Source organism: Molothrus aeneus, chromosome 1 (genome assembly GCF_037042795.1).
Source record: "Molothrus aeneus isolate 106 chromosome 1, BPBGC_Maene_1.0, whole genome shotgun sequence".
Lineage (NCBI taxonomy): Eukaryota > Metazoa > Chordata > Aves > Passeriformes > Icteridae > Molothrus > Molothrus aeneus.
Window position 1 is genome coordinate 111868179 of NC_089646.1, and position 26704 is coordinate 111894882.

Below are 26704 nucleotides of genomic sequence, written 5' to 3' on the forward strand. Positions count from 1 at the left end.
AAGCTATTAATCAAAAGTGAAAAAAAATGTTGACCCCGAATGTTAAGCCAATCTTTCTCTTTAAAATTAAGTAGAAGACAGAGTTAACATTTATTTAAAGCATGCACAGTAGTGTTGGCATAAAAATCTAACTCTTTAATGCCACTTTGAGAAAAAAGACAGGAATTCATATTTATTTTATAGCCATGCAAACCTACGCATGACCGTTTTTCCTAAGGATTTAATAACTTTGTGATAAATCTGTGACCCATTTATATTTAGTCTCCAAGCAAAATGTGCAATGAAAAACAAGATGCTTTGAGATGCATGCCTACTCTTTTTTTTTTAATCTGAGACCCATGTTGAAGGCTAATTAACCTATAAAAACTACAGTGTTCAGCTATTATGTACTGACAAGTGGCTTGTTTTCATCATGAACAAGCTGCAATTAATATTTGAGTACATATTAAATTATGGCTATTTTCATCACATCTGCAGATAATACTAGATCATTTTTGATAGGTATTATTAAGGGAGAAACAGATTCAGAATATACTTAAGAGCAAATTTACTCTTTTGAAATAAATAAATAATTTAATTTGGTTTATTTAAATATAACTTAGCTCTTTTCTCAATCAATGTTTCAGTATGATAACATAGTCTAATAAAATAATTAAATATGTACAGAAGAGAATAAATTATTCATTTTTTCACACACATTTGTAGCAAAAGAAATAAAAATGTCTTTATGAGCTAGTGAATAGCTACTGGCCACAAAATGGAAAATTTGAAAAAGTCAACAACTGAGATTTGGATAGAAGTTGATCATCTGAACAACTTTGATGTCATGAAGGACAGAAAATAGGCTGTATATTGTTTCTAGAGAAAATTGATTACTAAATGCAATATCAAGATTTTAAGGCTATAATTCTGCCATTTTTTGCAATTTTTTTTTGCAATTCTGCATTTATTTTTTCTCCTTTTATATGGAATTGCTAAAATGATTGGTTAAATTTATATATACTACATTAATTTTGTTTCTTTTCAGTCTGCAAGTGTGACTAAAGTTTTCCTGCAACTGCCTGGGTCAGGGGAGTTTCCTCCAGGAAAGGGGAGGACAGTGTAGACAGTAAGACCAGAGCACTGATATGGGACTCAGGATGCAGATGTCATTCTTAGTTTTAGATCTCACCTACAACTTGAAAAAATCCACCACATCTTTCCATCCCTTATTTTATTTCTGTGAAAAAGAAATTAAAATATCTAATAGTTACAGAGAGGTAACACCTGGAAGACAGATTATTACTGTAAAATACAAGTAGATGTGGATAATCCAAATTAACTTCTAGGTTTCATTGCCACTGAACGCCTCTCAGTAGGAACACTTTAAAGGTACCATGACAAAATTTTCTTCCCTGAATAAAAATTAGAAAAATTTTGTGTGTTTCTTATACTAATTAAAAAAAACCCTGCTCATGACTTCTGAATGAGAGGCTGTGGGTAGTTTTTTTTTTTTTTTTCTGTGAGCAAAACAGGGCTGGAATTGCATAACGGCTTGCTTTGCCTTGAAATCAACAGCTCTTGGGAAATGCTGTATTAGAGCTGAAGCTTCAGTTTACTGCCTTCATGTTTTTGTAATGAGAGATAATCTGGCACACACATCTACAGAACAGAAAACCTTCATGATAGGGATGTCTGGGAGTAGATTTACTTCAGAAGTAGAACTGTATTTTCTATTTGAATCATCCACACGGGCCCTGAGGGCACTAGACCCTGATCTGTGAGTCTTTTTTTCCCAGCCTGACCTTGGATCTGACTTTGTCACTATATCAGCCAGGTCCCCAGGGACCATTGAGCCTCACAGCACCCTGACATCCTGTGGGAAGGTGTCCGGCAATGTATGTCCTACAAACCCCTCAGCTGTAATTCTGGAGCAGAACATCGAGGCAGAGGAGTCCCCAAGTGTGCTTCTTCCAAGGCATGGAGATAGGACCCATATAAAGCTCTGCTAGTTACATAATTTGTGTCAGACCGAAACAGGGAAGTTGACATTAGTTTACTGTGACTAAAAGTAGACTGCTTAAAAAGAAAAACAACAACCAAACCAAAAGTGTGCTTTTAATTGCATTTCTACTATTGTCCTTTATCTCCATTTTGGTCCCTGCAAACCATGGAAAAACACTCAGGCAGCAAGGAATATCCTTTCTGACAGATAGGTAACCAAGATGGCCTAAAGGCAGGGACAGGCTGTGCTGAAAAGAAAGATCTGTGCAATATGAGATGAGGGCTGAGCAAAGACCAGTGTCACAGAGCTCTACAAAACTGGACTGCTGGGAGCTGTGTGAGTAAGAACCACGTCCGTGTTCAGCAGATGGCATCAAGAGTGGTGAGAGAAACACACAGTGATGTTGGGAACTATTTCACAGCTGTTGAGCTGTTAATACATGGCTGGGAGAGGCAGGAAAACCCCCCAAAACTTCAAGACTGGTGGGAAAGCAACTCCTATTTTACTCAGCAGCAAAGGATCTGGAGTATTTGACTTCTTCATGCAGTGAAGTCACACAGTTCTGACCTGGAGTGAGTTTCTGCAAGAAACAACAGAAAATGGTACAGCTACCAGAGCCCAGATGGTTTCCCTAGGGTTAGGTGCAGGTCATGCATGCAACCCTCATGCATTGTGACAGAAAACCACTCCGCTTTTACAGGACAGTCCAAGTAGGCCAGGCTCTTACTTTTTCATATGTACTGAACAGTGCATACACTGCACAGTGTACAGCATACACACACTTGCACGTTCCCCACATCAAGAGACACCTACCTCCCCTTCTCTGCAGTACAGCTACCATTCCTTGCATTTACAGCAAACACTGAATTCATTCACAGAGCACCACACTGCTGTTGTGGAACTGAGGAGGAAAATCTGAGCTGAAGCAGATTTTGAAGGTTTGGAGGGATGCTGTGGTAGCTCCAGGGGGAGGAGGCTTGCCTCATTCATCCACAGGCAGAACCAACTCTCCACTTCTTTGGCAGCTGTGGAAGCTGCTTCTTTTTATCCCTTCTCTCAGGGAGCTACAAATGCGAAAACAACCTGAGCCATCTGAAAGCATTTACTGATTAAATAGTCCTTGCTCTCTTCATCCTCCCACAGGCACACTCCTGGGCCAGGTTGGAGATGCTGGGCAGACCATGTCCTAATACCCATCTGTGAGGGATTATCTGTAAAGGGAGAAATTGTGTACCTAAGCCACACTTCACAAAGCGGCTTCAACTCTGGAGCTGAGACTTCCATGCACAAACATTCCCTCAAGTATATACAATTGATCATTAATGCCAGGAACATACCAATCATTTTTATAAACTATAGCAGCACTCACATATATTTCAAAATACTTTAAACAATTAAATTATCTCAAGATCACATCCCAGATTTGAATTACATTGTCTCATCTTTTAACTATCACTTCAAAAATGGTGAAGAAATAAATTCTTTCCCATCCTTAGTAATATTTTATATTTTAGTTTTCTTATGGAGATTCATAAATCCTACAGAATGTAGGTTAGTTATTTTCAAATTATATTTTCATGAGTTATTTTTCTTCCAAATGGAAAAAAAATTCAAACTCTGCAATGTGTACAATTGATTTTAAATGCATATAGGGTAATTTTATCTCCTTTTGGTGAAGAAATTGGATAATTGTGAGAAAGCAAAGATAATTTTTTTTTGGTTGAGAATGAAGTAGAAAAATATAATTGATAATTTTCTTAGGTCCTACTATTTATAGCCTATGATTTGTTACTTGTCTCTTTTGATTTGTAATAGTTGATTTTAATAAATTAGTTACTAAGGCAGATAATGCTGATCGTTTCCTTGAGAGTAGTTACAATCCTTTGTTAAAATCTTATCCAAATTCTCTTCTAAGTTAAAAATACTCATTAATGACATGCAAGCCATTTATAGACTACCATAAATAATAACAGAACTGAACATGATATACAGGCTGCATGTAAAATTTAGGAATAAGGAATGATATTAAGACTATGAATTTCCCAGTTTTGCTTGAGATTCTCTGCTGTTAGGTTTCAAGGTATATGGCTTTAAATTCTCCAAACCTTGAGATGATTCTAAAAGCCCAGAATTTCAAAGTAAAAAATTGTTTAGAATTTATGGAATTGCTAATATCCTGTTTACATGGGAAAAGAGGGATTTTAATGTATAACTATATTTGGTTACAATTTGAACAAACCCCCCCGTTTCTCCTTGGGCCCATGTGAGCAAGAGTTTTAAGTGGATTGACAAGAGCTCTTGAGAAGCAAATCACGGCAGCAAGGAATTTTATGGAATATAGCTGCAGAATTTTTTGGCCACCTACAGACTGTAAAAGGCTATTTTGGTCTCCATCAGTTCTCCAGTCATATTTTCAGATTACAAGCCATGGTGACAAATGACACATTATTTTATATAAGGGTGCCAGATACTGGTAAATGGAGTATTTTGGTGAAGCTTAGTTTAGACTAATTGTTGGGAAAAAAAGAGGGAATATGTTCACAGACCTTTTTTTGACATAGTTTTGTGGATTACTATCAGTCTGTGAATGGAAATTAAAACCAAAATTATATAATCAGAAATTGGGAATGTGCATCTTGATATAGGAAGTACCAAGGAGCTTATAGATGATCTTGTGGTCCACTTTCTATAAAGTGTGACACCTGTCCTTGATGGCGTTACATTTGCTACTCTGACTGTTATCTTTTCCAAAAGTGGATATTGAAAATAGATTAATTCTATTCTCACTGAATCAATTAATAACCTATCAGCCATGATGTGTTCCCAGAGGTGGTAGGATGTGCTACAGGAATGGAAAATCTAATGTTGCAGTGATGTTGGACAAAAAACACTCTCTATTTCCCAATGCAGCTTAAGATCTTTCTTATATATTCAGATTACTTGTCCACTACAACTGGTAGTTTCTTTTCCCGTGCACTTTTTCAAAGCCTGAGTTCTCTGCCCTTTATTTCCCACCAGTTTCAGAGTGAGGCTTATGTGTGACAGACATATGCACAAGGGTTTGGCTGCCAAATGTCAGAATCCTTGCCCACAATCAAAATGATCTATACATTCAGAAGAAAAAAAAAAAAGGATGCTGTAGTAATTTTGCAAAGAGAAAAGAAAACAAATGATCTCTTGCAGATAGGTAGTCAATACAGTTTTACCAAGGGTGTCACTCACTTGTTTTGTGGGTAAAATTCTTCCTTTCATTCTCTTATTTTTTAAACAATGACAATTTATCTTCATGCTTAGCCTATATTTCTTCCATTTTTAATGCTGTTCCTCCTGTGTCACTCCGTCCTTGTTGGTGACTTGAGTGGTGCCAGGCTGCTGAAGCTGAAGAATCTAAAACAGATGCCAATCTAACATCAGCTTATAATGTGAAATTTCTTAGTTAACATACTCCATACTACACAAAAACAATTCTGGCTCACCCGGTCTGACTATAAATGTTGCTTCACGTTGCTGCCTACATCTTAAGTTTACCTGACATCTGATTTCTGTATATGTAAAAATCTTATGTTGTGTTTGTGCTACCTGAAGCAAAAATACAACACAAATGTAACCTTCTACAGTTTTACACATCCGCTTTGTGTGTAAAAATTGGAACGCACACTTATTTCATACAATGCGGTTGATAATTATAAAAAACACTTTTTCACCTGGCTTGGTAGACTTCATCTTCAGCATATTCTTAGTGGTAATGAAACTTGGAACATACATGTATTCTAATAAATGTAAGAATGGTTTGAAAGTTACTGCACTAAAATAGAACAGTTTCCTCTTGTGAAATGAAACTTCCTTTCTTGCTTGAGCTATCCACTCTTCATCATCACACAAAGAATGAAGTGGGAGGTCTCCATGAAAGATGACAGATCTTCCTACAGATGGGGGAACAGGATATGTACTGATTAATCTATAGGTGACTTTGATAGTGAAAACTAAGGAGGCTGCCCCTGTTGGAATTTTAAAGTGGGACTGACTCTAGACAAAGTAACTAAAAGATCATAAAATATTATTTGTTTCCACTTTGTTTAAAAATGTCTCTCTTGGGTGTTGACTTTGTCAGCAGGGCATGAGAAAAGAGGGTTATAGTTTCATTTCACTTCTTTGATAAGTTTTTGGTTTATTACATTTCATTTATTTCAGTTCTCAGACCTGTATTTCAATTATCCCAGCCCTCATATATGTATCATTTTAATAATTTATTTTTTCAGTCTTGTCAGGAGAACTATTATTTCAAACGAAAATAGAACCACAACAGGACAAATAGCTTGGTTAGTTTCTAGCTATCAAGAACTGTTGACATCAATTCAATACTAAGAAAGAATGAAAGATAAAGATCTGTACCAAAGATGAGAACTGAAGTACAAATCTGTTCAATTAGGAATGAAACTTTTCACTACATTTTCTAATGCATTTATCAACCCAACAGTTAGTTTTATTCTTCAGAGCAACTCTCTTAGATTTGCATTTAACTTGCATGAAGCTGTCTGTTTAAATCCTTTCCTCACTCAATAGCTCACAGTGAGCTCACTGTACATTATTGAAGGTAATATTTATAAAAAGAGTGCATAAGGAACAGAAACATTTTTGTTTGTGCCAGCTTGGTTGAAGAAAAGCCCTTAACTGTAAGATGCCCGTGAAAACCTCTTTTCATTACAAGAAGCCTAATGAAGTTGAAGGGAAAAGGGCTGTCGGAGGAGCTACAGAAAAGCAAAGCTCAATCTCCTTTTTAGCGAACTTTAAATTGTGACCACTCTCCCTGACATCCTCAGCCTAACTGCAGGGAAACATTCCCAAGAGCAGGAGGGGGTCCCAGAGCATGCGGGTGAGACCACTGCTGCTCCATCACTCTCAATTCAGCAAAGGCCCCAGCACAGCCGGGTTTTCCCCCGCACCGAGGAGGCGCAGAGGGATTCCCTGCCCGCAGCTCTCCGCAGCGCCGGCGGGCGGCGAGCCCGGTGCCGAGAGGCGGCTCCGGTGGTGGCTCCCCTCGGGCTCTCTCTCCGGCTGCTTTCTCCTGCTGCGTTAATTCTCCTCCTGCCTTCGCCGTGGCAGTTCGACTTCTGGCGGCCCCATCCGCGGGGAGATGCGGCTTTCCCGCGGCGGCCGCCTGTGCGTACGGGGGTGTGTTCATCATACATATCTATGCATTAAATATATGGGTGTGCCTGTGTAAGTGACTGATAGCTGCGTTAGAGCGTGTCATTGCAGCGCTGTCCGACGGGGAGGGCCATGCCTGCGGGGATCTCCGGCAGGGCGCCGGGCGCGCTGCTGGAAGCACGAACGCGCGGAACAGGAGGGCGAACGACGCAGGGCTTTCGGGAGGCACTGGGCAGCTTGTCCCTCACTCCTTTTGCTCCCTTTGGGCCCCCTCCTTGTCCGAGGCAGCCCGGAGGAGCGGCGCTGGCTGTGCGCCGGTGGCGGTGGTCGCCGCAGAGCCTTTCTCTGGGTTAGAGGCTGGGAGACGGGGCGGGGAGGAGGCAGCGCCGCTGCCGCGCCAAGCCGGCCAGGCAAAGTGATAGAACCGACACCAAATTTCTTCCCTACACGGGGGGTCGATGTACGTTCCCTCTGGCGAGCGGCCAGACAAAACCCAATCACACAGCTGGCAGAAAGGGCAGCCCGCGCAGCTGAGCAAAAGCGGAGGCAGAGTGAGGCAGGAGGGGGGCGGATAACTTTCCTGCCGGGCACGGGGTGAGCGGGCAGCCGCAGCTCCCTAGGAGAGAGCTCCGGTGAGAGCTCCCCGGGCTCCGGGCGAGCGGGCTCTCCCGCGGCCCGGGAAACACCGCCTCCCCTGGGAGGCTCGGCAGCTCCAGCACCGCGCCCGGGACCGCGCTGTCCCTGCGCGCCGGAGGTCGCGCTCACCCGGTGGTCCCAGCTCACCTTCCCACTGCCCGTGGAAAGCGGTTCCCGGCTCTCGCCTCGCCGCCCGCTCGCCCCTCTCCGGCACGGGGGCCGGCCCGGGGGAGGGCTGCGCGTCACCGGATCTGGTGGCGCCGGCAGCGGGGCGGCGTTACGGAGCGCCCCGGGAGCGGCGGGGGGGCGGGCGGGGGTCCCGGGCGGGGCCGGCATCGCCGCGCCTGGCTGCGGCCGCGGTGGCGGCGCCGCGCCGCCTCGCCTCCCCTCGCCTCGCCGCGCCTGGCCGCTCGCCGCCGCGGAGGGGCGGCGCTGCTCCCCGCACGCCCCCGCCCGGCGCCCCCGCTCCGTCTCCGGGAAGGGCGCGGGGAGCCCCTCGTCCCCCCTCAGCGCGGCGGCGGAGTTCGAGCCGGAGGCAGCGGCCGGGGTGCGATGCCGTGTTAGCCGGCGGCCCGCCCCGAGGTAGCGCCGGCGGGAAGGAGCGCGAGTTGCCGGGGCTGTGGCTGACACCATGGGCACCGGGCGGGGGGGCGAGGCGGCCGGGCTCCCTGCGCTCCTCGGCTGAGCCCGGGGATGTGCCGGCGCCCGGAGGAATTATTTTGGAACTAGCACGGAGCGGTGGGAGGAGGACGAGCGGCACAGCGGACGAGCGTTTCACAGCTGCGAGGAGGTCGTCCGGCGGTGCTGTATAGGCAAGTAAGCTCTTGCTTCCTTTTCGCTGCGTTTCCTTCGTCTCGAGTGACTTTTTTTTTTGCAGCTGCTGGTCGCTTGCTGCCGGTACGGAGGCAGGATGGTCGGCGGCGCCAGCAGCAGTTCTCGGGGGTTGAGGTGCGGGGGATTGGTGGCCAGGATTGCAGGGGAGCCCCGCTCCAACTCTGCCGGAGTCCGCCGCGGGCGGACCGCTGGTGCGGTGCTCCGGTGCATAGCCGGGAAGGAAGCTCCGTGTCCCAATGCTTCCCGCTTCTGCAACTGTAAGAGATGATGCCTTTTTTTCAGGCATTTCATAATGTAAAATGCCTTCTTCTCTTTGCTGAGCTGTAACTAAATTGTAGGAGTCCCTTAATTGCTTTCCATCAGTGCTTCTCCATCAGTGGGAGAGAGGCAAGAAGCATGTTAGCCTTTCATACGCACTTATGGATTCAGATAGTGAACCCGGAGTTTTGATTTTTATGCTCTTAACTTTCTTATGCCCTGCCTGGTGTTCTTCCTTGAGATGCTCTTGCTGTGAGGTTATGGTTCTTCCAACCTTGTTTGTTTGCTTTTAGCCTGTGGATATTTATTGCTACACTTGACATGGCAATGAAGGGAAAAGTTGACTAATTTATTTCAGTGTATGGAGAACAGGTTGCAGGCAGGGGATTAACTCTTCTCTCAGAGGAACTCCACTTCAAAGGAAGAGGCCCATAGGGCTGTAATCTGTAGCTGAAAACTGGGAGAGCTCAGAGCAGACCCAGTCATGCTGCAAAGAACGAGTTCTGTTCACCTTTCAGCAGTGATAGCGTTTAAGCTAAGCTTCCTGCCTTCTCGTACCTTGAAAAGACCTGACTCTGAAATGCAGGGAATAGAGATGTGAATTCTGGGCAGGTCTGGGAGAAGGCAGAACTTTAGACATTGCTTAATTAAGTTTGCTGTTACTGATTTCCTCAGTATCTTCTCTATAAGCCTGAAAACTGCAATCTGTTACAGTGACCTTGATGCATGTTGTATTCTAACATGAAAGTGGCACAGAATAAAAGTATTTACACATATTTACAGCTAAGCTCTGATGTTTAACTAGGAGCTCATTCAGTTTCAGTGAATGTGGTGGTTTCAGCAGGGGCACTGGGCTTGGTATGTGTGTAGGAAATAACTTGGGAAAATAACTTGCTAATAGTGATGAAAGTAAAAGTTGAAGTGTTGGAAACGTATTTTTCTGCAGAAATGCCACTGTGTGAAATGTCTGTTGAGTTTTGGATATTTCGTTCTCTAATCAGTGAGATCTGTACTGAAAGGAGTGTGTGGGTGTGTGTAGAAATCTCAAGGCTTCCCAGGTTAATGCACTTTGAGTTGTCAGCAGCAAGAGATCTTTTTATGCACTGAAATACACATTTTTACGTAGATGCAAGATTGACATGATAAGATTAAAAAGTGTTGGGATGTCAGTACGGTGAACGTGTAGCTAACTCAAGTTTATAGCTGAAAGATAAACTAATCCTTTGCCTTAATGGTGGAAGGTGATCTGCCTGAAGGGAGTGTCATTTGTTTCAGTGCAGTTTGTAGAGAATGTTCATATTTCTGTCTCTCTGATGAAGCTGTGAAACACAATTAGAATAACTGTTGCTAGACAGTGGGATGCAAACCTATCCATTACTTAAAACACTCAGCTTATTCTGCCTCATATCAAAAAAAGTACAGTTTCTGGCAAAGTCTGCCTGTGGTTCTGTTGTAGTAATTCCTTCCTCTGTTGCAGAGTGGCAGGCTTTCACTAGGCATGTGCAAGGGAGAACATGAAACACTGAAGCATGCACTAGTCTGGAATTCATTTGGGCTATGTATTACATTCGAGTTAGCATAAGTAAGTGCTTATGCCTGATTATATGAATAAACGGGGTTTAAACATTGTATTAGCTTTGTCACTTGTGATGCATATTGCAGACTTCTTCCTTTTTAGTCTTTCAAACTAATCTAATGCTATACTCACTCTTTGCCTGGAGAAGAAGAAAACATAATTTAATGATTTATCATTTGGCTTTTGCCGTGTCTTGTCCCATAGCTATGAGATAATCTAATGAAGGCCCCCATCACTGAATTAAAGGACATGGTGCTCTAGACTTTCACTTAACAGTCAGATTTCCCCTCTTTTACGTGGCTAAAGAACCAAGTTTTAACAAGGTTTACAAAAAAGTAAATGTTGCTTTTTCTGTTAGAAAGTCGAAAAGAAAGGGGAAGGTAAGACTTGAGGTTTTTAAAGACATCATAAAAAACATCCACTTTTAAGATATTAATCAACCTCCTTTACCTTCACACATTTCTTTATCTTTTATTTGGTACTTGTCAGAAATCCTTCCTGCATAGTAGTACTTTATTTTACAATGTGTGTAGTTCTTAATTTTAAAAATTCAGGAGTGGCTATCACACACTTTGTAAGGCTGTTCTAGAATCCTGTTTAATGATCTGTATTCCACTTGGCTTGTATCTTTTGAATCAGATGTTTCCCAATTACGTTATATTCAACTTTATAGTATGCATTTTTGTTTTAATTCTATGTAAATCTCTTTACTAGAGAAGATTGTTGACCTTAATTCAGAAAATCCAGGGCAAGCTCAGAAGTTGTGTTTCTTTCCTAATTTTTTCATGTTTTCTCAGTCATGCTTTTTGGGCATAGCTTTTGTGAACTGACAAAAAGACCTGTAAGCAAAATTAAAACCAGCACCAATTAAATGTGGTTTTTCTAGTGGGCCCAATGCAGTTGAGTGTGTAATTTCTATTCATTCATCTTAGATTCAATATTAAGACAAACAAGAGCTGTAGTCTGCGCTCAGTTCTTCCCTCTGAAGTGCTCAAGTACCATTTCTTTATTCTTGTAACTTAGCACTGGTCCTTGTGCCTGAGCTGTCATCATTTCTTTCTGGTAGTCATCACCAGGTCTGCTTGTATTCACTGTTAAAAAGCTAAAGTGTTGTGAATGATAAAAAACATCAAAAGGATTTAATTTGTCATGTTTCTTAGCCCTTCCCATGGGTGTGCTTTCAGTTCAGATTTCCAGAGAGAGGCCTAAATGTGGTTGGGTTGAATCCCAACATGAATCTGCCACATCAACCTATACCTCTGGCAGCATGCTGTGACACTGGCTCAGAATTATTACACAGACAAACTTCTATATTTCTCAGTTTTGTCTGCCATAACTGGAAGAGTCAGAAAGCCTTACTGTTGTTGTGGCCAACCTAGATTTTCTGCATTCCTGTTGCAGATCAGAGGAAAGAGAGAAAGCATACATTAAAAACCCAAAAATGCAGAACTCAAAACAGGTTATGTCTCAAAGATATAGCTATAATCAACACCAGGGAATGCAGTGGAGACACATCCAGGGAAATTCACACATGTATTTAATTATCCAAGAAGGAAATTATTATTCATCTTGAGAGATTGATATAGTAGGTAATGTGCCTACCCCTTATGAAGAAGGGGAGCTATGTGATACAGAAACAGCTTTTTTCCACTGCACACTTCAGTTGTGGCTGTCATTATTGTTTGGGACTCTAAGCCTTCTCTTCAGTAATTAGCTTGGATTGGCCAAAAGAGGTGGAACACTCTGTTGTGTGATGGAGCTGGTGCTGCAGCAGCCAAGGCCTGGGTTGTTTCCTGGGGATTTGCTCTCTTCAATTTATTAAAGTAATGAGTAGAGGAAAAATAATCAAGAAGAGTGTTCGGAATGAGGTTAATTTTATGGTTTGTTCTCTGGTTTATTTTGGGTAATGTTGGGCAAAACCATAAAAGTTCTTCACTGTGATACTTATGTGCGAGTAGCAATAGTTTTGACTGACATATATAAATAGATGTAATATATTTATTTATTTAACATAAATAAATGTTCTGTAAACGGGGATTAAGGTTTTGCACATGAGGCCAGAACATGGATAAACGAAACTGCTGGACACGGTAACTGCTGTGCCACTCAGGCACTTCAGAGATAAGGAATGGATGGCTTATGAAAGGCTGTGCTGTATCTTCCACTCTGAAAAGCAGGAGGTCCCCCATGCCAAGAACTGAGCACAGCTGAAACAGTCATGCCCTGAGGGTGGCAAGGGATGTTCCCAGTGTGGAATAAAACTTGGAGTAGAGCAAAAGTCCCGCACTGGTGTTCACAGGGCGCTTCTCAACAGCCACTGAAATTCCTGTGTAAGATGTTCAGTGAAGTCACTGGTGCTTTATTACTTTAATACTGGCATGGATACTGGGACTGTGAAAGAACTCATGGCTTAAAGGGATGGTATGGGTGCAGTTGATTGATTGCCCAATTCCGCAGGTGGTTATCATCTGGAACAGGGATGAATTTTTAATTTTTTCTATGAAGTTTGTTCCTTGCTCTTAGATTTGGGTGTTCATTCCTTGGTTGATTGAGATTTTTGTTCAAAGGTGTGCTTTTAAAGTGACAATCACCAAGCACTTCTGAAGTATTCATTGCTTGGAGCTTTTGAGATAACACCAGAGGAGAAACAATTTATTCACCAGCTTATTCTGAAGTTTGGCTTTATTTTATTTTTTGTTCATTCTCAATGTGTTTTTTCAAATAGTGAACAGTGTACTTGGTTTCATGTTGAAGATGTTAGAAATGGCATTTTAAGTAAATTTTATATTGCTTTTTGGTTAAATTTTTCAAGATTCAAGTGTGAATAATAGCTATTTGAGCAAAAAAAACACATGCCTTTTCCCCTCCACTTTTTGTATTAAATTTATTTAAAAAACAGCTAACCATAAAGAAGTAAGAATGGGAATGCTGTTTATGGCATTCATATTTCTTCTGCTTTCTGTCAAAAGCTAAAGGAAATTTCATCATCTTGTGCAAATGACAGACTATCATGAGTGATACTAATCATGTCCTCTGATTCTTTCTTGGTGTAGAGACTATTTTGCTATTTTTTTGAATTTAGTGTAAAAATGTCATTGATTTCAACAGGTATTATACTAAGAACTTGGTATAATACTAAGAAGTTGGGAATATTTAAAAATATTTAAAATTTTTGATATTCTTAATTTAGCTGTTAATATTTGTCTTAATATAAAGCACTGATTCTTAATTACAGAATTGTTTCTAAAATATTTTGCTGTTTTGCATTTTCTAAATATATATTCATTCATAATTATGTGAGATAGCTTTTTCTAGTTTCTCTGTATGCCAAAATGTTTTGATTGACTCTTTTAACAGTTCTGAATAATGAACTGTATGCTTCAGCTTCAACAACACAAATGGGCATTGATTTTCTTTGACTTGCTTTTGACCCCTAAAGAAGTAAAGTCATTAGAATTATGCTTGAAAGAGCTTTGCTCTATCTCCTATAATTTTATAGATATTATAAACAGGCCTTGGGAACTAATCTATGCTAATCAGATTTTTTTCAAGTGAAAAAGGAGGGGAAAGTCATCAGCTCTACAGTTGTCTTGCAGCTCTAGGTTTCTTCATTCCCAGCTGTCTGCCTGTATCCATTAGCAGTTGGTATCGCAGCTGTATGTCCCTGAATGCAGCAGAATTCACAAACAGTTCTTCTCACAACTGTTTAATTGGTTATTAAATGGCAAACATTTATGTGAAGAGTTTGGTCAGTGCAATGCAGTTTTTATTCAAGTAACAAAACATGCAGCGGTGCATGTGTAGAGTTCCTCCCTCAAGATAGGTTTTAAATAAAAGCATCAGAGCTGTGTGTCTACAGGTTTTAATGTCTGGAGTGTCTTAGTTCTTATTCTGTGAGTTATGTGGTTTACTTCTTTATGGACACAAAATGCAAAGGTAAAATGTAAAACATAAAAAGGTCAAACATAGTAGTAGTCTTTTCAAAGTCAGCTGGAGAAATGGATGCAAAAGCAAATTGAGTTTACAGTGCTGAGGAGCTGGAGTGGTTGACACGTTATGAATGGGACAAGATAGGGCCCTTCCAGGGGTTCAGCTCCTGGCAGGGCTCCCTGTCCCTAAACTAAGCAACTCCATTAACCTAAATGCAAAATTTGCCACTCTGATGCTTTTTCAGCTGGAACAACTTCTCTATTGAATGCAGTGACATTCGTGAAGGAGTTTCATTGGAGGAAGCACACTGCAACTGTGCTAGAGGCGTTTCCAAGCAAAGTGTATAGAAATCATGACAGCATCTGATGATGATCAGCTCTCATTTTATTTAAAAAGATAGAGATAAGAAAGGACCTTCCTGGATAATTTAATGCACAAGGAAACAATTTCTTTCTGCACTGTGTTGTTAGTATACCAGCTAGTTAATTCTTAAGCATTATTAGTAATAGTTCATCATATGCTTCTTTTCACAACTTACTGTCTTATGCAGTAGTGATGTTGTCTGGGCTGGTTCTTTGGGGTGTCTTAATTAAAATTGCTTAGATTAATATGTTTCATTCATCAGGTTTCCTTTTCAGTGCATTAAATAACTTACCTAACCTCCAAAGGGAGAGCTGATCTTAATGATCAGTGATTATCTATTGTATTATTCTTCATGTTTTCAATGCTTTTTATGTTTGCAAAGTTTTCTTAATTTAGAAAAACCCTAAACCTTCTGATTTTTGGTAGGTGGATCAGTGTACTCATTGCATGCTTTGATTAATGGACAAATCCAGTTGTTAACAGTGATTTGATATTGCTATTTGTAACTATGCTCCTGCACAATGTGCCCTTTCATGCACATCTTACTGCCTTTTTTTAACCTCTTCATGATGTGTCTTCAATACTTCTTTCTGAAATGAGAATCCTAGGGTTAATCTCAAGCATAATTCTCAAGCATTATAGGGTTAATCTAAGCATCGTGTATATGATACATCTTATATCCAATTGATTGTTTTCTCATGTCTAAGATTCTGTAGTTTTTTGTGCTGTGTTTCCATGTGTCTGTGTAAAGCTCTTTACTGACTTTAATATATAATTCTATATAAATCCTGTGTCATGTTTAAACCCATGACTTTTTCTTTTAGAAATGAGACTTGATTTTTAGTTTTACTGCTAACTCTTTATTATTATGTGTTAGCTGTATTTGTCTAACTGCAGCAAAGGCATTTTTGGGGGAAAAAGCCTCTAGCATTTTGGGAAATAAAAGGTAAAATATTTGGGCATCGTTTCCCTTTTGGAAAATTACAAGAACGTTATCCATCATCTTCCTTTTAGTCTAAAGAGTATGAAAAGACATAACATTTTCCCTGCTAGTTACTGCATGATAGTACTGACCACTATGTGTATACACACCTGTATGCCTTCTCTACAGGTTTTTGATGGCTGCAGAACAGTGAGCCTGATATCACAAGTAGCTGGGGTCATAAAGGTCTAGCCAGACTGCATGAAAGAAGGCAGTAAAATATTGTGGGTTTGCTCTTTCATTCTTTATGCTGTGATAGAAAGAGGATCTGTATGACCCTTGAAAAGAGGAAAAGGTGAATAGTTGCGTTTCTAGACAAAGCACAGAGAGCACTGCAAGAAGGACAGAAGCAAGATATTTGATGAAAGAACTTCTGTCTGTGTTTTTGAGGGGAAAGAGGTGCTTTCCAAGACAGCAATTGTTCAGTAATCTTCAGAATTGCATTCTTGAAATACAGACCTGCTGTTTGTGAAGAGTTCTGCCAGAAAAGTATTTCCTTTCCATGTGAGAAATGTTTGGGTAAGGCTGTATTTGTGTCATTTTTCTCCAAAAGTTCCATGAATTCCCCATATTTTAAGCAGGAACTCATGTACAAGAATTCAGTTGCATCCTTAGATGGACTACTTCCTTCTTCAGGTACATCTGTGGATTTAGTTGAGAAGCTCTTGTTTTTGGGCTGTCTGAGGTTGGCCTCAAAATGCACAAGAAGCACCAAAGAAATCATTGAGGTTCTTGTGTTGCCTCATGTTAGGAGAGACACAAAAGTGGTGTCATCAGAATTTCTCATTCTTTTTGCCCTGCAATACATAAACATACATGTACCTCTGTCTTATGATGAATTCTGTCACAAATTTGGCTTCCTACACCTGCCTGTTTTAAAAATATATTCTACAGTATTCAGAAGTAGATGGAGACTACGTGGAGTTACGAGCTTCATTTCACAATTCTAATTTCTTTTGTAGGAAAGTTGTCTGGGCACCTTACTTTCCAGCAAGTAGATCTGGAAAAAACAGCTGGAAGCACCTCTAGGGGCAACTCTAAAAATATAAAAATAAGATTCTGTGCCTTTTAAATACTAATTCTCCTTCAGAGAAAGTAGATAAGAAGGAGGCTGCTATAATGGATCAAGTGTCAATATTACTTCAGTTACAAAGCAATACACCAGCTTAACTTACATTCCTCCTTTTATGGCAGCAGAATTGTCTTTTCTGGATGGCAAGAAGTATCTCATATCTTCCTACGTATAATATCTCTCTCTGGAGGCATTTAAGGTGCTGAAAAAACCTCTGCACAAAAGCTTGCAAAAAACATGAAGTACTTTGAAGTTCTGCAATTATGGCTAAATGTCACTTTCTGCAGGTTTATGGCATGTAAGTAGCTGGAGATGCTATTGTGGGAAAAACTAGTCCTTCATCTTTAAAACAGACACCTCATAGAAGTAACCTGTGTTTGTGAGTGTACAAACTGTCCCACTATGTGTTTGAAACCTGTGGTCAAAACTCATCTGTTTATCAAAGCTTTTTGTTAGCTTAAAAAGAAGGTTGAATTACATAAATACCATCTTTTATTTGAAAGATTTTCTTACCACCATACATCTGCAATACTCTTCTTGGATTTAGAAATTATGGTAAACAACCTGAAAAACATTCCTGTAAGTACTACAGTGTTATGCTAGACATAAAAATTATGGTCTCTAATACAAGACAGTTGTTTTTACAGTTCTGGGGACCATTTGGGATGAAGATAAGGGACAGTGTTTGACTTTTTATCTTCAGACTGTGCAAACTTAGCATAGTAAGTGCTCGATTAGGAGTAACTGTAAGTACCAATAGCACATATCTAGGCAGCCTTCAATTTAGGATGAGGGTTCCTCTAGAGTCTGCAAATCTAATCTTCAGAAGGGTGTTTAAAACTTTAAAATAATGGGAAGTAAAAATCCATGAAGCAGTAATTTATAAAAATAACTTGGTATGTTACATGCAGCGGATGTCTAAAGGGTGCTGCTGCTCACAGTCTGAGGGCTTCTGGAGGTACTGCTGCTCAGAATCTGTAGGTGCTGAAAAAGTGAACGCTGCATGTTGTTCTCTGTTTAGAGAAACTGTTCTTGGGGTTATGCTCCTGGCAGTTGTATTGCTGATTTCCTTAGCAGCCTGCCTACAGGTGCTTGCTTGGAAGAAGAGTGCAGGTGTTTTGCAAGAGCAGGACAGGCATGATGTGTGACTGAATCAGCTCCTTCCTCAGCCATGGGGAGGATGTTCTTCCACTGCACACTCAGTTTTCATCAGTCTGGGAAGCCTTTGATTTACTGAAATACTGCTGGCAGCTTTTGAAGTGTGAAATTACTTGTATGATGGTCCCTTTTGTGTAAAGCCTTGCTGAAGTGCTCCTGTTAAAAGCTTGGACACAATATTTGTGCTACAGGTTGTGGCTATTGTATTGAGGCTGGGTGAATAAAGCCACATAAACTCCGAAGTCTCGGAGGCAAAATGCCGAGTTTATTAGAAACTGCACATTCTTTTTATAGACAGTTACGATAAAGTGGACCTGATTGGTTCTTAATCAACACCCCCACACCATTGGCTAATTAGGAACAACACCCCTTTTGTAAAGGGGAAACACATTCAAAACACCAGCTGCAGGATTGTTTTAATTCTACCTTCTGAGCTTTCTCAAAACTTCCCAGAGGAATGTCTGGGAAAGTTTATTTGACTTTCTTCTCTGTATCTACAGTTCTCAGCATCTACAACAGGTCAGTGAACATGCTGCAGGTGGTTGCTTGCGGCAAACTCCATATTTGGGGTGGGTGTTCTGCCCCAAAAACCTTGGGCACTGATTGCCCTCACAGCCATTACTGATGTCTCTTCCTATCTCCCATGTTGCATGTTGTAGCCCATCATGTCAGTTGCTTCTATGTTTGCAATATGCCAGCACCAGGAAGGCTATGCATTAGGTTTTTCCTGGCCACCTTCTTGGGTGGTAGCTTGCAGGAAAACATGGTATTAATCATGGTTGTTTATGACATTCATAAGAGAGAGAGACTTACTTTGGGGAAACCTGTGAGATCTTCAGCATAATAATCCTGTAGTGGTGTGATACAGTGATATAAAAGTACCTCGTTCAGGGAAGAAGTGGTACGTGGGGAATTTTCTTTGTTGTTTTTATGTACGGCAGTGAGCATATATGGTACCTTTTTGAGATAAAGGTGGCATCATGATACAAGTGACATGATAGAGAAGATGTATCAACTCATCTGTAAAACTTCAGGAATAACATTTGTTTCTTTTTTCCTGTTAGTGATACATACATACAGAGAATATATTTCTTTCATATAGCCATAAGGAATGACTTCTGCTTTTCAGCCAGTTTTTCCCTGAAGGAAAGACAAAATTGGCAACTTGAGAAAAGCTCATTCTGATACTTCTGAGAATGGTCTCTAGTTAGAGCTTCACACTTATGATTCCCCCCACAATACTTACTGGCTTCCAGCTTGGACAGTGTATGTTTTACACATATTTATGTACATACATGTGTTCAGAGTAGATAAATGTCTGTAGCAGATAAATATATTTTTGACAAATAGGATATACTATGTGTTTTTCAGCCTTGGTAGCCTTGGAATTTGGAAATTTGTAGTAAAACCATCTTTGATCATGAGAGGAGCCACATTACATGGCTGGATGTTTTTGTGGCTTCTATTACACCAATGTAAAGTAGAGAGTGACCTGTGCTTGTACAGAGATTGACCTTCTTTCAGATAATCTTTCTCAGTCTGCATACCCTTCTCAAATCTATTCAGAAATACAAGTGAGTATCATCTTCCTGGCCTGTTCAATATTCTCTTGACATGCTTCTGCTAGTTCTTCCTCCCTCACATCAAACTGAACCTCTTTTTTGTTTTCAAAGGTTTTGTTTAGTAAAGCCAAGCATTAGGTGCTGTATTTAGCAGCTTACTGAGGTTTTTGTTCTCACCACTGGCCCATCACTGAATTGCCTGAAATTTCTACAATACATGTTTTTCTGTGCCTTATGAAAGTAAAAACTCTCTACTTGAAAATCTGCCTTTATAACATTTGGTTGTCATCTTAACTTCTGTTAGGATGCTTGCAGAGGGTTTCCATCTGGATCTGATTTCAAGTCTAAATGAGAAGTTTTTTTCAGTGGATCGTTTTCAATAGTTTTGTAGGAATAGCTTTATACAATTCAGTGAGATCTTAATGCCTATTTCTTTTAATAATAGAAATTCCTTCTTTCATGTTTTTGTCCTGTTAATCCAATAATAGTATCTACTGTTTTTATACTGCTATGTGTTAATATATCCTGGCCCAGGGCATGAAAATAGTGTTTCTTGTTTCAATAACTACACTTGACTACTTAATTTTAAACTATTTAATATACATTTTTTGGTGAAATAGATACTTGATGTGAATATTTTTATACATCTGCCTTTATGCCACACATAACAGACAAGGACAGATTACCTGGAAATTTATTTTCAGTTTGATAAGACATCCCTGTTTTCTTTCTTTCTCTTTGGAGGAATCTTCAGCATTTGGTGGCAGTTGCAGCAGTGTTAGGTTCCTTGAACTTAGATCTGTTTCCATTTGTTCAGCAACAGAAAATTCAGAGTCGGGGAGACCCAAAAAGAAGACATGGATTCTGGTGTTCACTGGCTCCTCTCTGAGTCACCATCATGCCCATGAAATGTTGGTTTGGACAATGAGCATTCCAGCGAGCAGGCAGTGCTGAATGACTGCCTCCTCCTTGGAAACGGAGCTTGGTCTTTTGTTATACTCCATACTCTCTTCCTCAGAGGTTGCAGTCCAAAAATAATGTAGCAACCAACTGTACTGTTGGAAAAAAGGAATGGTGAACCTGTTTTAACTAAACAGAGGTGAGTGGTTGTGGTTTGTGGGCTTGTCAGAAGCTGTGTGAAAAACTGGTTGTTAACTGGTCTGTTAATTTTTTTTTAAATTGTCTTATCTGTATTGTAGAATTTTATGTCAAGTTTTTCTCTGTGTAATATTTTTGTTACTGAAGTTTAAGAAAATTTCAAAGCAGTAAGTTTTAATTTAAACCTACTTTTTTCAGTTTGGCAATGCCAAGTGTAGGGAATAGAGCACGGTCTCAACAGTGAAGTGGAACTCTGACTTGGATTTACTCTGTGATCATCACATAGACTTGTGCACATTGCATAAATTTCTTTTGGTTCATTTATCTCACTTAGCTTACATTCACACTTTGTGCACACATGGTTAGTACTTTGAGACTTCATTAATGAATGCTTACATAAAGGTTTATTTTCAGTAGTTAGAGACAGATGCATATAGTGTGTTAGATATTGATTTACATGCATTTTTGGTTTCTCAGAATGTTTTTCATGATCTCATAGTAAATTACTGTATACTTGGTCACTACTTTCTTTGATGTATTAGTTTTTGGAAGCACATTACACAAACCTGGAAAATAATTTGATTTGTTGTGGGAACCTTTTAAATGGATTTGCCTAAATCTATTCTTGACATCAATTAAATTTATTATGAGGTCATATTTGCTCATTTAGCAGTCTCTGTCTTACCTAATACATTGTAAGGAAGAACACTTGGAAGTCTTAGAATTCATGTAGTGGAATAAACACTTGAAATGATCTCTCTGCAACCATTCTGTCTGTGAATAGAGCCACAACTAATAAATAAATGTTTTATTTTTTCTACTACAGCACTGTAAAAGGAAATAGTGGATTATTATTTAGAGAGCTGTAAATTCCCAAAATAAATTGCATTTTTGTTTATATTTAAAAAAAACCACAGCTGAACAGATGGGAAAGTAGCCCATGATGCTTCTCAAATTCTGACTAAAAAAAAATCTTTTCCTACATCAGTATTTAATTTCAAAACTGCTCTGTGGACAAATGGGCCAATCTGTTTATGAATTTGTATGACATTTCAATTTTCATGTTATCACAATAGTTAAAATAAAACTGAAATACAGGAATAATTTGAATGAAAGTAGAAAGATAACCTAGTATGAAGCCAGCTAGAAAATCCTGTCAAACCAGTTAGTAACATTTGCTTCAGGATGACTTCACCATCTTACTAAATACTCATGTCCTGGCAAGGTCTCTACTATATCAGGCGTGTGCATGTAGGCTTCATGGTGTAAATAGCATGGTAGTAACAGTCCAAGTTATCCCTTTAAAGTAGAGAGAGGAGAACTGCCCATACTGATTCTGTCTGTCCCACAGCACCTCGACAGCTACTCATTCTGTAAGATGAATCAGCAAGCAAGTGTATTAATTGCTGATAGGAGACATTAACCACTTAGAATTTATGTTTTGGTATCCTAGTATTCAACAGATACCTGTTAGGAAAGATTTGTCTCTGCTTTACTTTGAGGTGGTAGGTTATCTATCAAGAATAAAAGCTCACATCCCTGGCGGATGTGTTAATTGACAGTTGGAGACTTAATAATGGAGACTGTGTTATCCAGCTTAGTGTTTGCACAAAACGTTTAGGAACTTTCATTGTCAGTACAGCTCCTTGTATGACACATTTTGGTGCAATTGAGTATGGGGAAAAGCCTGCAGACATGTAAAAGCTTCAGACAAACAACTGTTGCCCACCCTTTACCCTTGTGTGGGTACATATGTGCAGCATGATAGCAGAAACTTTATTTTCCTGGGCAACCAAATTAAAAAACAATCACCTCTATGCCAGCATGTCCTTAGGTTTTTTGTTACTCTCTGGATGTTTGGCCTGCTGTGTTGTACTTCAGAATAAAATTGTGTGTTTATAGAAAATGTATTGTGAGTCCTAGTTAAAGCTTATTTTGGCCAAATTGGTTATTATGATACAACTGGGAAAGGCAGTTCATTAACATAGATTGGGATGTGAGACATAGGCTTCCATTAATTTGTCTGAGTACTTTTTAAATTATGGCTGGGCGACTGTGAAATTTACTTTAGTGTTCAACAAATGGGCTAAGAGAAGAAGTGATCAGTGGCAGAAGGCATTTTGCAAAGGAACTGGATGGATGGATGGATGGATGAAAGGCTTCTGCTGCATAGTTCCAGGCTCTGCAGTTCATCATTATTCAGTCACAAAGATTAAAGCAAATTAGAGCTTAGAAAATATGAACCAAGAGCTGCCCAACAAAATGTCCAAAGTCACAGGGGAGCACTGCAAACTGATTCAAATGCACAGGGATCATTTCCAGAAACCCTGTTTGTGTTTAAATATTTATTACCACTTTAACTTTTTATTTTCCTATGACATATGTCTCTTTCCCATGCCAGATTTCCAGTCTTTGAAATAACAGTAAACATTTCTCTCTCTTGCAAAAGGAAGAGTCATTTGGTATTCTCTCATTCCTGTGGCAGTGACAGGGGATTGTACTTTGAAACATTTTACTTAATGATTGGAATTGAATTTTTTTTTCACTAATGAGTGTTTATTTTTTGGATTTGGCTTTCTTTTCCTTTTCCTTTTTTTTTTTTTAATGTCATACCTAACCCTCCTAGGAAGTTTATTATGAAGTATATTTATTCCCTCTGCATTTTTGGGGAGCAGGAGTACCTAAAGTTACTCAGATCCTCCCATATCCATGCAGTGTTCTTGAAAACTGAATGTAGCATTCAGACCTGCAATTTTAAACCATGTTAAACAAATTGCCCATAGAACTGTAGGAAAAACATCTCGTTGCTGGTAAAATTGGCACAATTTGTAAACTGGCTTAATGCGTCTGTTGGTTTCTGTTCAAATGAAAGGTGTGAAACGTTTTTGTCTAGCTGAGTGTATTTTCTATAAAAAGACTAAAATTTCATGGCGATAGATTCTAGTAAAATTTTGCTCCTGGCAGAATACTGGTGCAGGCATGCTATGGATCCCCAGGAAACTGTGTGCTTTATGCTGAATCAGGCTTGGGAGTGCTGAAAAACATTTGTTCACAGGCATTTTTGGAAGTGCAGAACCATCTATGTCAGTATAGTGTGTGCTTCAGAGGCTTTTCATAACCTAGAAAGAGGGGAAATACCTTAATATATCTTAGAGGTTGGGGTAAGGAGCAAAAGAGAAATCTGACAGATCCGTAATTCACCTTGGCTGTTTCAGTGCTGTGTAAGACCTGAATGCAAATCTGTAGCAGAATGAGGAGGAAAGTGGTCACATGCACTCTTTTCATACCTTCTAAGACTGCTAATCTGAAAGGCTAGTTCTGAACAAACAGCAGGATCAGTTTGCAGAAAATCTTGTAAACACATGCATGTAATTTAAAAAATAAATTTCTAGCAAGAAGACTTTTTTAAAACTCGTGTTCAGTACTCATGTTTGTGTTTTAATACAGTAGTGAATTTACGTCTCATGTCTTCACATGAGTAACCTTGTCTGCTGATAACATTGTTTATCTTTCTCAAATTTTTCATCCTCTTCTAGTGGACATGTGCTTTATATTCAATATACTCAGGGGGCCTTACATTCAACTAGACAAAAAAACCAACTTAATCTGGTGGCATCAACCAGGCAGAGAACTGTTATGCTAAAGCAACTTTCCTTTACCAAAGGTTGACAGATCACAACTCTAAAGCTGGGGAACAAGTCAGGCAAGTTTATATCACAAATGAAAATAGTGAGGTATGTCTAATAAATTTGGAACTCAATGGAAAAAGATAAACTGGGTTCATTGGGTCTAAAGCCAAGAGCATTGCTACAGGGAGTGTATAATGTGCTCTATGGATAAGAGATAGAATGAATAGAATTATTCACACATAAAAAATTATGTGTAGTGGGCACTATGAAAATTGGTGAAAAAAAAACTGAAGAGAGACAATGAATAGTTGAAGCTGATGTGTGATGGATAAGCTTCCACTCTTGAGAGACTCCCTTGATCAGAGTTCCTGTTTCTTATCCTTTGTTGTGAATATCTGGTGAACTTCTGGAAGCTGGCAAGAGTTTTTCTGGTGGACTGAGAGAATGCTGCCATCCAGGAAAATCTTCTTTTATTTGCTGCAGTCTTAATAAGTTTGTTTTTTGTTTTTTTTTTTTTTTCTCCTTTATTTTGGTTGTTGTTGTTGTTTTAATCACAGAGATGGACTTGATTTACTAAATGAGAAGTGAAACTTGAAGTGATGGGCCTTAGTACACTATGGACAGCACTGTGAAAGAAATTTTCCTTGCCACAGCTCGGATGGTCTTTTCCTACAGATCTTCTGCTTTGATAAACAGTAAATCTCTGCATGTGAGGTGCTTGTGAGCCTTAAAAACAGATTTTTTATTTTACAATAAAATAAAAAAATTCTTGCAATATATCCCCAAGGAGGGCTTCAACCCTATTGATTCAGTTTCCTTAATTTACTTTACTTTTTTTTTTTTACTCTTTAATTTCCTTTACTTTTTTTACTGATTTGATGGTGTTGACTTAGGTAGTCACAAAGGGTCAGAGCAAGTGTTGAACGTGATAAGGGAAGTGGGACGTAAAGCTGATGCTAGAAGGGCATTTTAGGAAGGGGATGGTATGTGGAGGAGGTGGTGGTGGTGGCTGTGTTACTCTGAGTTTGGAGGTGGCAGGAGCAGCTACACCAGGAGAGCTGCATGTGCTGCCACTGCCCTGCTCCCTTCCTGGCCATACCAGGGAAGGAGAGGGAAGCCATCTGGTGGGAGCTGTGTTGGGGGCACCACAGGCACCAGGGTTGTTCGTACCCTCAGTGGCTCTGCTGGCTGCTCCACCCTCTGCATCCAGCCAGCTTGAGCACAGCTGGGAAGTGTCAGGGCACATTGCTGGTCCCAGCTTCACTGCTGCCAGCTTGGCTTCCTTCCTCACCAAGGTGAGACCTTGATCCTGCATGCATTGGTATGCACCAATGGTTGCTTAAGGGACAGTTTTTGGGTATAAATCAGTCACAGTCGTGTGGTCCCTTTATACACTAAGCTAATAGTAGCCTTAACTCACAATTAACAGTTCCTTTCTTGTGCTCTAATCTTATTCTCCGTATTTCCTGGTTATACTGTAAGTAGTCCTTTTGAAACTGCTTGTCAACCCAACTAAAGCACAGATGATAAGTTATCTAATGTCTTTTTGTGTACTGTTTGACATTCTGTTCTTGTAAATAATTTATTAGCAGAGAAATTGCAATGAAAGTTTGACTCTGGCTTCTTTCAGATGTTCATCTTGACAATTTATGATCTTTCACAAAATATTTATCTTACGTTCAGGAAGAAAAATGAACCAAGAGACAGATTTGATATTGCATCAGTGGGTTCATTCCACTTTTAGATGTTTTTCAGTAAAAGAGATTTGAATCCCATCTAATCAAAGTTGAATCAGCTCAGATGAAATGTTAAGAAGCCTTAAGTTGTGAAGGCAGCATGAAAGAGCAGGAGTGCAGAGTCAGTCAGGGAGGTTACCATTGAAGCTGTCTGGAAACTCAGTTTGTTACAAAGACTATGCAGTGTAACCTGTTTCATGTTTGTCCCTGATACTTCAGAGTCTCAATCAGAACTCCCTACAGACCATTATAAAGGTATTGGACATCTTTAACAGTTGCTTTGAACATTTTCAGTTATTTTGGTTTCTACGAAGCAATGTGAAAAGAATAAGTTGTGATTTATCTGAGAGATATTTTGAGATAAATTATTTCCAGGCTCCTAATAGAAATTCACATTCTGCAGAGTAACAAAGAGGCCAATTTTCCTCCCAGCAATCACCTTTACATTACTCTGTCTTTACATATAATACACATCAATAACATTTTTTGTCTTTTTTTTATTTTTAAAATCTGGCTCTTAAACTGAATTTTCAGTCTACAGTTTGACTTCATCAAGCTCAGGCTTTTGGAATTTCTGCATTCCCTGATTCTGCATGTAATTCACACCTGCTGAAATATGTGGTTTATTGCATTCATTAAGCTGAATCAAAGTTGTCTGCTGTGTTATGTAGCAGTGTGCTGGTGATGACCGTGCTTTTAAGCTACTTTGTGTCTGCAGAAGGCTGTCTGTGCAGGAAT

At 39.8% G+C, this 26704-nt stretch overlaps 1 protein-coding gene and 1 long non-coding RNA gene across 4 annotated transcripts in view; one reads left to right on the top strand and one right to left on the bottom strand.

Moving 5' to 3' along the window:
- Positions 1 to 1046: 1046 nt before the first annotated feature.
- On the bottom strand, positions 1047 to 7992 carry LOC136564766 (uncharacterized). 2 transcript variants are annotated; one of them, XR_010784749.1, is made up of 4 exons: positions 7916 to 7992; positions 5207 to 5371; positions 2798 to 3195; positions 1047 to 2564 (listed from the first exon to the last, which is right to left on the bottom strand). It is a non-coding gene; the product is annotated as an uncharacterized lncRNA (long non-coding RNA). The 2 variants fall into 2 exon arrangements; XR_010784748.1 differs by having other exon boundaries at positions 1047 to 3195.
- Positions 7993 to 8349: 357 nt separating this feature from the next.
- SNTG1 (syntrophin gamma 1) overlaps positions 8350 to 26704 on the top strand; it is a 320654-nt gene continuing 302299 nt past the window's right edge. For both annotated transcript variants that reach the window (XM_066563043.1, XM_066563052.1), the window contains exon 1: positions 8350 to 8580. The gene's annotated coding sequence lies outside the window, so the exon portion shown is untranslated. The remainder of the gene's footprint in view (positions 8581 to 26704) is intronic.